This window comes from Sus scrofa, chromosome 15, assembly GCF_000003025.6.
Source record: "Sus scrofa isolate TJ Tabasco breed Duroc chromosome 15, Sscrofa11.1, whole genome shotgun sequence".
In the NCBI taxonomy this organism is placed as follows: Eukaryota; Metazoa; Chordata; class Mammalia; order Artiodactyla; family Suidae; genus Sus; species Sus scrofa.
Genome location: NC_010457.5, coordinates 79,189,310 through 79,201,665, shown reverse-complemented (window position 1 = coordinate 79,201,665; position 12,356 = coordinate 79,189,310). Strand labels below are relative to the sequence as shown.

General features: G+C 40.1%; 1 protein-coding gene across 6 annotated transcripts in view; it reads right to left on the bottom strand.

Annotated features, from left to right (window-relative positions):
• MAP3K20 (mitogen-activated protein kinase kinase kinase 20) overlaps positions 1-12,356 on the bottom strand; it is a 204,077-nt gene that overhangs the window by 176,855 nt on the left and 14,866 nt on the right. The gene's annotated exons all lie outside the window — the stretch shown is intronic.

Here is a 12,356-nt window from a genome sequence, read left to right as displayed (position 1 = left end):
GTTGTACTGTCCCCTCCTCCTTTAACAGAGCCTGCACAAACACTTGCCAGACATGTTCATCCTTATCAGTGCGGCTGCTGTGATAGAGCTAATTTTACCAAGCACTGTTTTCCTGAAGACCAGTATCAGGGGTAGGAGTTATATTTTCAAGTCATTAAGATTCTGGCAGTCTCATTTCATTCGGGACACCTTCCTTTCTCTCAGGTCATGAATCAGTGAACATCTGATATTAACGCCGCAAAGAAAAAGCATCTTGAATTCCTTTCATGTAAACATGTTCAAAAACAAAAACAAAACAAAACAAAACAAAACCCAACCACATAAGAACCACGGTCAGGAAAATCCTGCCTAGCTGCCACAAAACAAAATCTTTTATTCAAAGACAAACTAGTTTATTAAGAGCTCAAAAGATCAGCCAAACATGGAGGAAAAAAAGGCTAGGAATGAAGTAGACTAGGAATGGCAGGCTCTTCTCCTCTGTAGATTCAGGAAGAGCAACACCTTTCGGAAGATCTTACACAAGAAGAGAAAGCTAAGATGTGGTCATTATGTGTATTATTTTACTTATGCCCTATGCATTTATTGATTGACACATGGGAAGGAGGAGGGTAAGATCTGTTCTGTGTGGCCCAAAAGGAAGAGACCAGTATCCATGACTGGACATTGTATTATTCAGAAGTTTCTAAGAATTAAATTGTTCCAAAGTTGAACAACTTGCATCTTACAGGTCATCAATGACAGTGTTCAAACAGAAACTGGACGTCCTAACCAGGAGTAGGAACAAAGCGCGCGCGCGCACACACACACACACACACACACACACACACACACACACTGATAAGAGGCCTCTCTTAGATAATTTCATGTGAGAAACATTCTTCACTAGAAAGCAGAGAAGAAAATACTAGGCACCTTTTTAATACTTAAATAATATAATTCTATTCCAAAGACTAAGAACTAATCATATCTATTTTAAAACTTTCTGAAATATTCATGAGTGGCTCTCCTCCCACTTTTCAGTTTAATTGTTCTCTCTACATTAGGCTTTGTGTTTCTCATAAATTCAGTTCATGCTCATACTATTTTTCTTCCTGAGCAAGAGCCTAGCTTTGTATAACACCTGTTAGTCAGGGTATAAGAGCTTACTGGAATACATTTATTGGTTTGATTTCCGTACAATACTCAGAGCATGGCTGGAGAAAAATGATTAGCTAACTGAAATGTTTATTGCTTAATATACTGAGATCAACAATAACTAATGAAAAGCTGAGATAGCCATTGTAATAATGTTCCTCATATGGCAAATCAAAAATAACCCCCACATGTAAGTAAATATGTAATATAACAAAGTTTTGAAAGGATTCAAAAATTTTTAAATGACTAAGAAACAAAAATAAGAAGGACAGGGGCTTTTTCTTACAAATAAAACATTTTTATAATCACATCTATGATATGGAAACATCAGAGCGATGTTTTCTTAATGTGACTGCATTTCATATAACATGATAAGAAAATTATTTATAATTATTAATAATTATAAGTTACTTTCTAAACTTCTCTTTATCCCGGGAGAAGACATTCTTATAGCTTTTCCTCAGTCTAAGGTTACACCTTTTCCACAAGGTTTGTATCACCTTAAGTATCACCGTAGTACATACTTACTCTTTTAATTTACATATTTGTTCAATGTGTCCAATTTTCTATATCTCTTTATAGCCCTTCACTTTAAGGTGTCTTCGATTACACATTCACAGTAACAGCATGTCTCGGAGTTCCCCTTGTGGAGCAGTGGAAACAAGTCTGACTAGGAACCATGAGATTGTGGGTTCAATCCCTGGCCTTGATCAGTGGGTTAAGGATCTGACGTTGCCGTGAGCTGTGGTGTAGGTTGCAGACACGACTCAGATCCTGCATTGCTGTGGCTGTGGTGCAGGCTGGCAGCTTCAGCTCCAATTTAGCCCCTAACCTGGCAACCTCCATATGCCTCGGGTGCGGCCTTAAAAAGCAAAAAAAAAAAAAAAACAATGTCTCCTAGACAGACAGACAGACAGACAGACAGACATAGACACACACACACATCTCTGGATGGTGACTCCATTAATGATTAAGTAAAATGATTCATTATTTTATTGTTTTACATTGTTTATTTTCTAATTTAAAGTGATGATTTATGTATGTAGTGCAAAGTCAAAGCATGGCACAGAGAAATGTTTAAAACTCCTTAGGTAGAAATGGCATGCCAGTCTAAAAAAGGTATAAAAGTAAAGGCATTTATAACAATCAAACAAAGAATTCTGTTACTATGTAGCTGAAAGCAAGTGATACAGTAAATACAGATGTGCTCTATTCTCTTCACAGCTCAAAAGGAGCAAATGAAGTAAATGTAGATACATCAATTCAGGATATCTTTGCTGAATGAGAGGGAAGTCTACTGTGACATGATTCCAAGTGTCATGGAACAAATACTTTACTGTGAGCAAGCACAGAGCTGGGTGCTGTGACGCAGGCAAGAAGGGTGCTATTAGCCAGGTTACTTAACCTCTTTGAGCCTTAATTTTTTTTTTTTTTTTTTTTTTTTTTTTTTTTTTTTTTGGCCAAGCCTTCAGTATGTAGAAGCTCCTGGGCCAGGGATCGAACCCATGCCATAGTAGCAACCCAAGCCACAGCAGTGACAACGCCAGATCCTTAACCTGCTGCACCACCAGGGATTCCCCCCCTCCTTTTTTCTGTTTTTTGTCTTTTGTCTTTTTAGGGCCGCATCCATGGCATATGGAGGTTCCCAGGCTAGGGGCTAATTGGAGCTGAAGATGCCAGTCTACACCACAGCCACAGAAACACAGGATCTGAGCCACATCTGCAACCTACACCACAGCTCACAGCAACGCTGGATCCTTAACCCACTGAGTGGGGCCAGGAACTGAACCTCCGTCCTCATGGATACTAGTTGGCTTTGTTAACCACTGAGCCACAATAGGAACTCCGATTTCCCTTTTTGAGCCTTACTTTCTGATCCATCAAATGGAGATTATAATCTTACAAGACAACTGTGAAGACGAAGAGGGCAGTGATGGAAATCCCCTAACCTTGCGATCAGCTCATTGTGGCAGCTGTACTTGATACCGTGATGATGACCAGGATGGTGACAGCATCAGTGACAAAAGCAATGGCCGTTCTTGCCCTCAGGGAGCTCACATCAGGGATGTGGATGTCACTGCACATACGTGCTTGCCCTTCCACATCCACGCTGAGCCTTGTCATGGCTCTTGCCTGCAGATTGTAAGTGTGGCCTTCCTTTTCAACCTAAGTTCCAAGAACCCACAAATTGAAATGTTCACAAACTAGGACATTATCTGCTATCCTGATTTTAGAGTATGGGTGTGAAAATCCAGCTGATAGTTACTCAAGTCTTCCCCTGTGTTCATGTGAAAAGTTAAGTGGCAATTACAATAATTCTAGGTCACAAGGCAGCTTTAATCACAGGTCAAATTAGAGGGGGGAGTGTTGTTAACTGGTATAGATTCAGAGGAAAAAGAGAAAAATTATGCTGGTGGGGCCTGAGGATGTTTCACAGAGAAGGAAGAAAGAAATCTGAGCTGAAGAAGGAGTAGGACCTCCCAGGCAGAGAAGACAGAGGTATTACAGGTGAAGGAAAGAATGTAGACAAGGTTATAGAAATGGAAGGAAAGCAAGACAGAAGAATGGCTAGACAGGGAGTTCCCGTCGTGGCTCAGTGGTTAACAAATCCAACTAGGAACCATGAGGACGCAGGTTCATTTCCTGACCCCGCTCAGTGGGTTAAGGAGATGGCAGGTTCGATCCCTGGCCTTGCTCAGTGGGTCGAGGATCCCTTGTTGCCATGAGCTGTGGTGTAGGTCATAGTCGCAGCTTGGATCCCAAGTTGCTGTGGCTCTGGCGTAGGCCAGTGGCTACAGCTCTGATTTGACCCCTAGCCTGGGAACCTCCACATGCTGTGGGAAGCTGCCCTAGAAAAGGCAAAAAGACCAAAAAAAAAAAAAAAAAAAAAATGGCTAGATAGGATGGTGGCGTTCAGGTCAGAATATGAAAGACAAAGCTAGAAAGTCTGCATCTCCACCTGAGTGGAGGTTTGGAATCTGAAGGCGCCGGCCTGAGGATTTGCATGCTTGCCAGGCCGGAGTCTGCCTCGAGTTCACTGCGCCCAGGTGATGTTCAAGGCAATGCCTTGTGATGGTGCCGGGCAGAGCCTGGGCACAGGTGGTCACCTGAACGTGGTGAATTTACAGGTCCCAAAAACCTCTAACAGGAGTTTCTGTCATGGCTCAGCAGTGAACGAACCCCACCAGGATCCACGAGGACGCAGAGTCCATCCCTGGCCTCGCTCAGTGGGTTAAAGATCCAGCATTGCCAAGAACTGTGGTGTAGGTCGCAGACACGGCTCACATCCTGCGTTGCTGTGGCTGTGGTGTAGGCCGGCGGCTACAGCTCTGATTACACCCCTAGCCTGGGAACCTCCATATGCTGCAGGTGCAGCCCTAAAAAGATAGATTACTAACTAAATAAATAAATGCCTCTAACAACAAAATTCTTCCCATTCACAAGGTACCTAAAACTCCAAACTGGAGTTAACATACTAATTGCCTGCATTCTAGGTACAACGTCTGGAGAGCTTGCTATAGCACAGACTGCCAGGCCTCACACACCAGAGCTCCTGACTCAGTAGGAGTCAGGTGAGGCCCAAGAATTTTGCTTTTTAAATAAACTCCCAGGTGATGCTTGATGCTTTTGGTCTATGGGCCACACTTTGAGAACCACTGACCGAAATGAATAGAGTCCAGAATGAGCCCATTGTGACTGGAGACAGAAAAATTCTGCATGGAGTTTTCTTAAATAATAACTCATGAAGGGACTCCTGAGAGAAGAGGGAAAGGCTAGGTACGTGGAGATGCTATAAGAGACAAATTAGGTATTGAGAATACAGGGACTTGAAAAGAGAACTTAAAATGTGGGCTCTGGCATAGTTAATTATTATTATTATTATTATTTTTTGTCCCTTTTGCCTTTTTAGGGCCGCACCTGCACCCATGGCACATGGAAATTCCCAAGCTAGGGGTCAAATCAGATTGGTAGCTGCCAGCCTACACCACAGCCACAACAATAGGGGCTCCAAGCCACATCTGCAACCTACACCACAGCTCACAGAAAGCTGGATCCTTAACCCACTGAGGAAGGTCAGGGATCAAACCCAAATCCCCATGGATACTAGTTGGGTTCATTACTGCTGAGCCACAACAGGAACTCTCAGCTCTGGCAGAGTTAAGTCCAACCTAGTGATGCTTAAAAATACCAAGTGGTCATTCTTGAGCACCATTTTGGACAAATTATTACAGAAACTTTGCCATAACTCAACAGTAGCCATCAAGTATCCAAGATACTTAATTTTTGTTTGTCCTGGTCCCATCGATACATTCAAATGCAGAAAGGATTTACAAAGAAAGTAAATGTAGTATTATTCTTCACTATTGTTTTCAGGGACGGGGGAAAATACTAAAATAGCTCTCTTACAACTAAAGCAAATGCAAATAATATGTGAATAAAAAGTCAGCTAGAGAACTGCAAAGAAGAGGAAAAAGGGTCTCCCACAACTTAATAAGCGACAACAGTAACTCGCATTCTATAAAGCACTAACCTCTGTCCTGGTGATAAAGTCTGTCTGCTAAAAGCTCTACTTTTTGGTTCTGAGTTGTGTGTCAATTTCAAGACTGTATTTTCTCTCTCACATGGGTATTTCCCCCTTCACATAAAAAGTTAACCGTTCCTATTCTTAGGACCAATTTTGATATTTTGTTTTGTGGGGTTTTTCGTTTTGTTTTGTTTTTTGACCATGTCACTGCATGTGGAAGTTCCAGGCCAGGGGTTGAACCCGCACCACAGCAGTGACAACACCAGATTCTTAACCCACTGAGCCACCAGGTAACTCCAATTTTGATATTCTGATCTTCTCTCTTTAGCTGTAAATATTTACATTGTGGGAAAATTTCAAAACCTGAATTTATCTGGCTTTCAACATTTCTACAGAAGTCAAATTTGGTAGGAAAAAAAATTTTTTTTTTTTTGTCTCTTTAGTGCCGCACCTGCAGCATATGGAGGTTCTCAGGCTAGGGGTCTAATTGGAGCTACAGCTGCCAGCCTACACCACAGCAACATAGGATCCGAGCCACATCTGTGACCTACACCACAGATCACGGCAATACCGGATCCTTAACCCACTGAGCAAGGCCAGGGATCGAACCCTCAACCTCATGGATGCTAGTCGGGTTCGTTAACCACTGAGCCATGACGGGAACTCCAAAAAATTTTTTTTACATAAAGGGAGTGATGTCTTCCTAAAGGTAAGGCAAATGAAGAAAGGGCCTCATCTTTCCCTTTTGAGGATTCTGTTTCCTTTTCATCTTTTTGAGGAAATAAAAAGGAAGCATATTTCCTTCCTATCTCATACTTAAATCTGGTTTCCTACTATTAGCTCAAGATCAACAGATTTCAAGTTAACACAAATGCTCATGAGCTTCCACCTCCCCCACAGGAAAAAGCACCAGGCACAGACATGCCTGGTTCATGCTGTGAAGATGATGAAGCACTCGTGTGGGTCAGAGGTTAGAAAGGACGCTGGGATACACATGTCTTTCTCTGCCCTCTCCCTGCTTCAATTTCTAAGGAGTTTGGTTTTATCTCAGCTCACCTGGAATTTACCAAAAAGATACAATAATGGCTTCTTTTCTTACCTTTGGTATATATCTTTAAGATCAGATTTTTTTTTTCCTGGTGAGAAAGCATTTAACAAAAATAAACAGTGCTCGGTAAGTAAATCTGCAACTAACATAAGCTAAATGACCACTGAAAATCCTGTAGCACTGCTATGAGAAAGCAGTGTAAAAGGAAACATTAAACATTTTCAAACCACATACTGAGAATGGAAAATGTGTGATCTGTGACATATTGAGGAGGTTTATAAAACTCAGTTCACTTGAACAGCCCTAGAAAGTGACAAAGGTTGTCCGTGATTTTTTTTTCGAGTTTTTTTTCTGAACATAAAAGCAAAACATATGAGTTACACTGCGTTTACGTTCATCAAAACTTAGTGATATGTGTATTTCACTGTATGTACATTTTACTTCTAAAGAAAACAAAACTGCAAATACATAATGAACTCTGGTAATAATATGCACACTAAAGTATTTAAGGGGAAACGTACTGACGCCTGCAACTTATCTCGAGATGCATCAAAATGGATGGATGGATGGATGGATGGAAGAATACATAGACATACATGTGATAAAGCAGTGTTTATGTAAATAACAGATCTGAGATGGTAGACATACAGATGTTCAGTATAAAACCCTTTCAACTTTTATGCTTGGAATTTTTCATAATAAAAAGTTGAAAGAAAAAAGAAATATGGGAGCATAATAGAAAATTACAAAAAAACAAAAGAAAGTATAAGAAAAATAAACACCAGACACCAAGCAGACACTTGGGATGATATTATACACCTTATTTACTGTGAGCATTTTCCTAGTTCTTTAAGTATTCTTCCAAATACAATGGAATTCCGTGATACAGATGTAGCATACGTTTTCATCTTTATTGATGTATAACTGACAAGTAGAATTATAATATATGTAAAGTATCTGATATGATGATTTCAATATATGTATATATATTGTGAAAGGAATCCTACAATCCAGTTAACAAACCCATTCACCACCTCTCTCATTTACTTTTTTGGGGGGTGGGGAGTGAGATGTAGCATACTTTAAACAATAATTTGTTGTAGGACACTTGAGTTGTTTCCAATTCTTCACCGTCATTTATCTGAAGTGAACAACCTATTGCATCCTTCTTCCTGTATATCTCTACTTATTTCCTTCAGATAAAATCCTAAGAGTAAAATTTCTGGCTCAAAGGAAGTAAACATTTTAAGATTTTTTAAAATATATTTGCTAAACTCGTCTCTAAAAAGCGTATCACTTTACATTTCTAACAAGTGTGTATCACCGATCAGAGCTATCCAGGTGTATGATTTTAAATTAAATGCTTTAGAGACTCAGATTTATCTATAACCATTCTTTCTCCCCAAAGAACAAAGGCTTTTTTTAAGTGAAATCTGGTACCCAAATCTTGGTTCTAAATACCATATGCTAAATCAGATCCCCTGAATCAGGGCTTCTTGAAGAAACGGCTGAATGGGCTGGAATGGGCAGGAACTAATTGAGCCTGGAACATCCTTCTGTGCCAGGTAGTAAGGAAAGGCTAAAAAAAATTATGGGGACCTATCAAAAGGACACAGGAGGCAACCTGAAAGGATTCTTAACTTGCTAAATTGGGGACAATTTAAGCGTGACAGTGAATGACAACAGTAATGAACTATAACATTTTGAATTTGAAAAAGAATCCGTATCGTAGGTCTACAATGCAACAATAAATAAATGAATGAATGGATTAATAAATAAGAAAGGAAGGAAAGATGGGAGAAAGGCTCTCATTTATGCTAGAACTTATTGCTTTCTACACAGTAACTGCCATAATAATACTTAATTCCAACAAGAATTACCAATGGATGCAAAAGACACTGGGGTAATGTTAGTTGAGAGAAGATATTTATATAATTTCGAGGATATACCAACAGCTTAATTATTAATTAGGATGAGCAAATAGGCATTTTTACAGTGAGAAACTGGGTGATCCCCTCTTAACCAATGGTTCAAAATTACTATTACCAATAATGGGACAAACTGACATCGTAGGTCTTCCATTAAGATGCACCAAGGACACATGCCCTACGAAGGCTTCCTACAGAAACTACATACCCTTAACCTAGGCAAGAGAGAGGGAAAATTAGATAAATCCCAAATGAGAGACATTTTACAAAACTTTCCAGCATGCTTCAAAACTGTCACAGTTTAAAAGACAAAGGCAGACCAACTGTTACAGATAAAGCAGACCAAAAAGATGTATCAATTAAATGCAGTACAGGATCCTGGACTGGACCCTGGGTTGAGAGAAAAATGCCATAAAAAGCCATTATTTGGACAACTGGAAAATCTGAAAAATGGACCTGTGTAATAGGCAATATTACTGTATTGATTTCTTTTTTTTTTTTTTTTTTTGTCTTTTTGCCATTTCTAGGGCTGCTCCTGCAGCATATGGAGGTTCCCAGGCTAGGGGTCGAATCAGAGCTGCAGCTGATGGCCTACGCCACAACCACAGCAACACGGGATCCGAGCCGCATCTGCAACCTACACCACAGCTCAGGGCAACACCGGATTCTTAACCCACTGAGCAAGGCCAGGGATCGAAGCCGCAACCTCATGGTTCCTAGTCAGATTCGTTAACCACTGAGCCACAACGGGAACTCCTGATGCTAAATTTTTGATAGTTGTATTACGGTTTTATTCTTGGGAGAAGCTAAAGTATTCAGGAATAAAGGCACATAGCATCTGCAAGTTACTCTCATGTTCAGTAAAAAATATGTATGAATATATATAAATTAATAATACATATAGAGAGAAAGCAAATGTTGCAAAATGTTAATCAGTGGGATTCTAAAGTTCTTGGTGCCATCCTTATAGTTTCTTTCACAAAATATATAGCTGTTTGTTTTTACTTTTTTGTCTTTTTAGAGCCACACTCACAGCATATGGAAGTTCCCAGGCTAGAGGTTGAATCAGAGCTGTAGCTGCTTGCCTACCCCACAGCCACACCAACGTGGGATCTGAGCCATGTCTGCAACCTACACCACAGCTCACGGCAACACCGAATCCTTATTAACCCGTTGAGCAAGACCAGGGATCAAACCTGTATCCTCATGGATACCAGTCACAACAGGAACTCCAAGTGTAAAGTTTTTAAAAAATGAAGTTTTATAAGATATGGAAGCAATCTACATGTCTATCAACAGATGAACTGATAAAGAAGATGGTATATATTTACAATGGAATACTACTCAGCCATAAAAAAGAATGAAGTCTTGCCATTTGCAACAACATAGTTGGGTCCAGAGGGTACTATGCTTAGTGTTGTAAGTTAGAGAAAGACAAATACTGTATATTACTTATACGGGACTCAAAACAATGAAACAAATGGATGAATATTTTAAAAAGTGAGTTTTAAAGAACTACCAAGATTTTAAGTGCAATTTTTCTTTCTGTTTTCCTAAATCAGAAAAGTAATATATACCCCCAAAGCAGAAGAAAGTGACACAAACTCACTAAATGAGAATCTACAAATAAAGTGAAAATAAACAGCATTTTCTATCCTCTCACCTAAGCAAAGTTAAAAACTTTTGCATATATTTTATCCACGTTTCATAAAACATTTATTTAATCAAATATCAGGGCGCTTTTTGCTTTTTGGTTTTTTTTGGTCCTTTTAGGGCCACACCAGTGGCATAAGAAAGTTTCCAGGCTAGGGGTCGAATTGGAGCTACAGGTGCTGGCCTACACCACAGCCACAGCAACGCCAGATCGGAGCCTCATCTGTGACCTACACCGCAGCTCGAGGCAATGCTGGATCTTAAACCTACTGAGCGAGGCCAGGGATGGATGCTAGCTGGGTTCATTACCACTGAGCCATAACAGGAACTCCTCAGGTCATTCTTAAGGAGTTTCATGAGTAAGCTACAAACATATTATTAAATGTTCCACTCTTCTAAGACTCATTGGCAAAAATGACCAAGTGACACAGAACCGAGTCAATTTATTGGAAAAAATCCAGAGCTTATTACCTTTATCTTATCACTGAGAAAACATCTAGCCACCAGGCTAATATACAGTTCATAAAATATGACAAACATTTACATAAGAAATGCATATTTCCTTTCTAATAACTGCCAACCCCTAGTCAAAATGTTCACGTCTTAAATGCATGTTAAATCAGTAAGTGTGGGGACGCTTTGCAGTAAATAACTTACCATGTCTTTTATTCACTCACAGGCACTGACTGACTGAGCCCCATAGCTGATACTGAGTTTCTGTTTTTCCTGCTTACAAGTTTATGTTATGCTCCTGCAGTTTGCTGTAATCAACTCCAATTCTGAATGACACTCAGGTTAAATATCTACACAAGAGCAGGACTTGGCAGTTTTCAGTTCCTGCTTTCTTTCTTTCTTTCTTTTTTTTTTTTTTTTTTTTTTTTTTGTCTTTTTGTCTTTTTAGGGCCACACCCACAGCATATGGAGGTTCCCAGGCTAGGGGTGGAATCAAGAGCTGTAGCCGCCGGCCTACACCACAGCTACAGAAACGCCAGATCCTAGCCACACCTGCGACTTATATCACAGCTCACGGCAACGCTCTTTAACCCACTGAGTGAGGCCAGGGATCGTAACTTCGTCCTCATGGATACTAGTCAGATTCACTTCTCCTGAGCCACGAAGGGAACGCCACCAGTTCCTGCTTTCAACCTTGTGCTTTCCTGTCATTTTCCTGCCTCTCTCAAAGACAGAGAAAAAACGCAGCGGGAATGAATGGGGGCGTGGAGTGAATGGGTTGCAATTACTACTGTTTTCCTATCAAAATCTGTTGCATGCCTCACAGTCTTCCTCAAATCCAACCATCACATAAGAACATGTTCCCTGCACTGAAACTGCCTGGGCCTTAAAAATGTTAATATACTTACACACTTCTTGGAATATAAATTTGATGGAATTTGCTAGCTTTTCTATTCTTACCTGGGCAGCTAGAGGTTCCAGAGTTAAAAACTGAAGGACAGGAGTTCTGATGGGGGCTGCTTAATACATTTCTCAAAGCTCTATTTCCCAATCTATAAAACAAGCACAGTCATGCTCGCCTATACACAGCTTCAGAGTTCACTAGATAGAGAAAAGTTAGGCTCAGCCCAGAATAAGAAATGGTTTTATTATTCGGCTGCTATTTAAAAATGTGTTGAATAAGAAATGAGGGGGAGGAAACGTTTTCTACATCATGCCCTCTGTTTGGGGGACACTGGCTTTCAAAGCTGTCACTTCTTACAGCTTTCCACAAGTGACAGAGACTTCAGGGCAGAGATATCTTAGTCCTTTTGACTTGGCTTCAATAATCGGAAACACAGCTGGTGACCACACAGTCACACAGCAGTGCTGGGAGGAAATGCCACAAAGTGCTTTCCATGTGGGTTTCCTTCTCAAATCAGTTGCTATGGCTCCCTGGCAGCAGTTAATGAAAAAAAAAAAGAAAAAGAAAGAAAGAAAGAAAGAAAGAGAAAGAAATAATTCAAGGAGATTAAAAGATATTTATGGAAAAGTTCACTTTTCAAAGATATTGAAAAGAGCAATAATTAGCCAAGACAGGACATCATTAGAAATGACCAAAACAAACTCCAAAGGG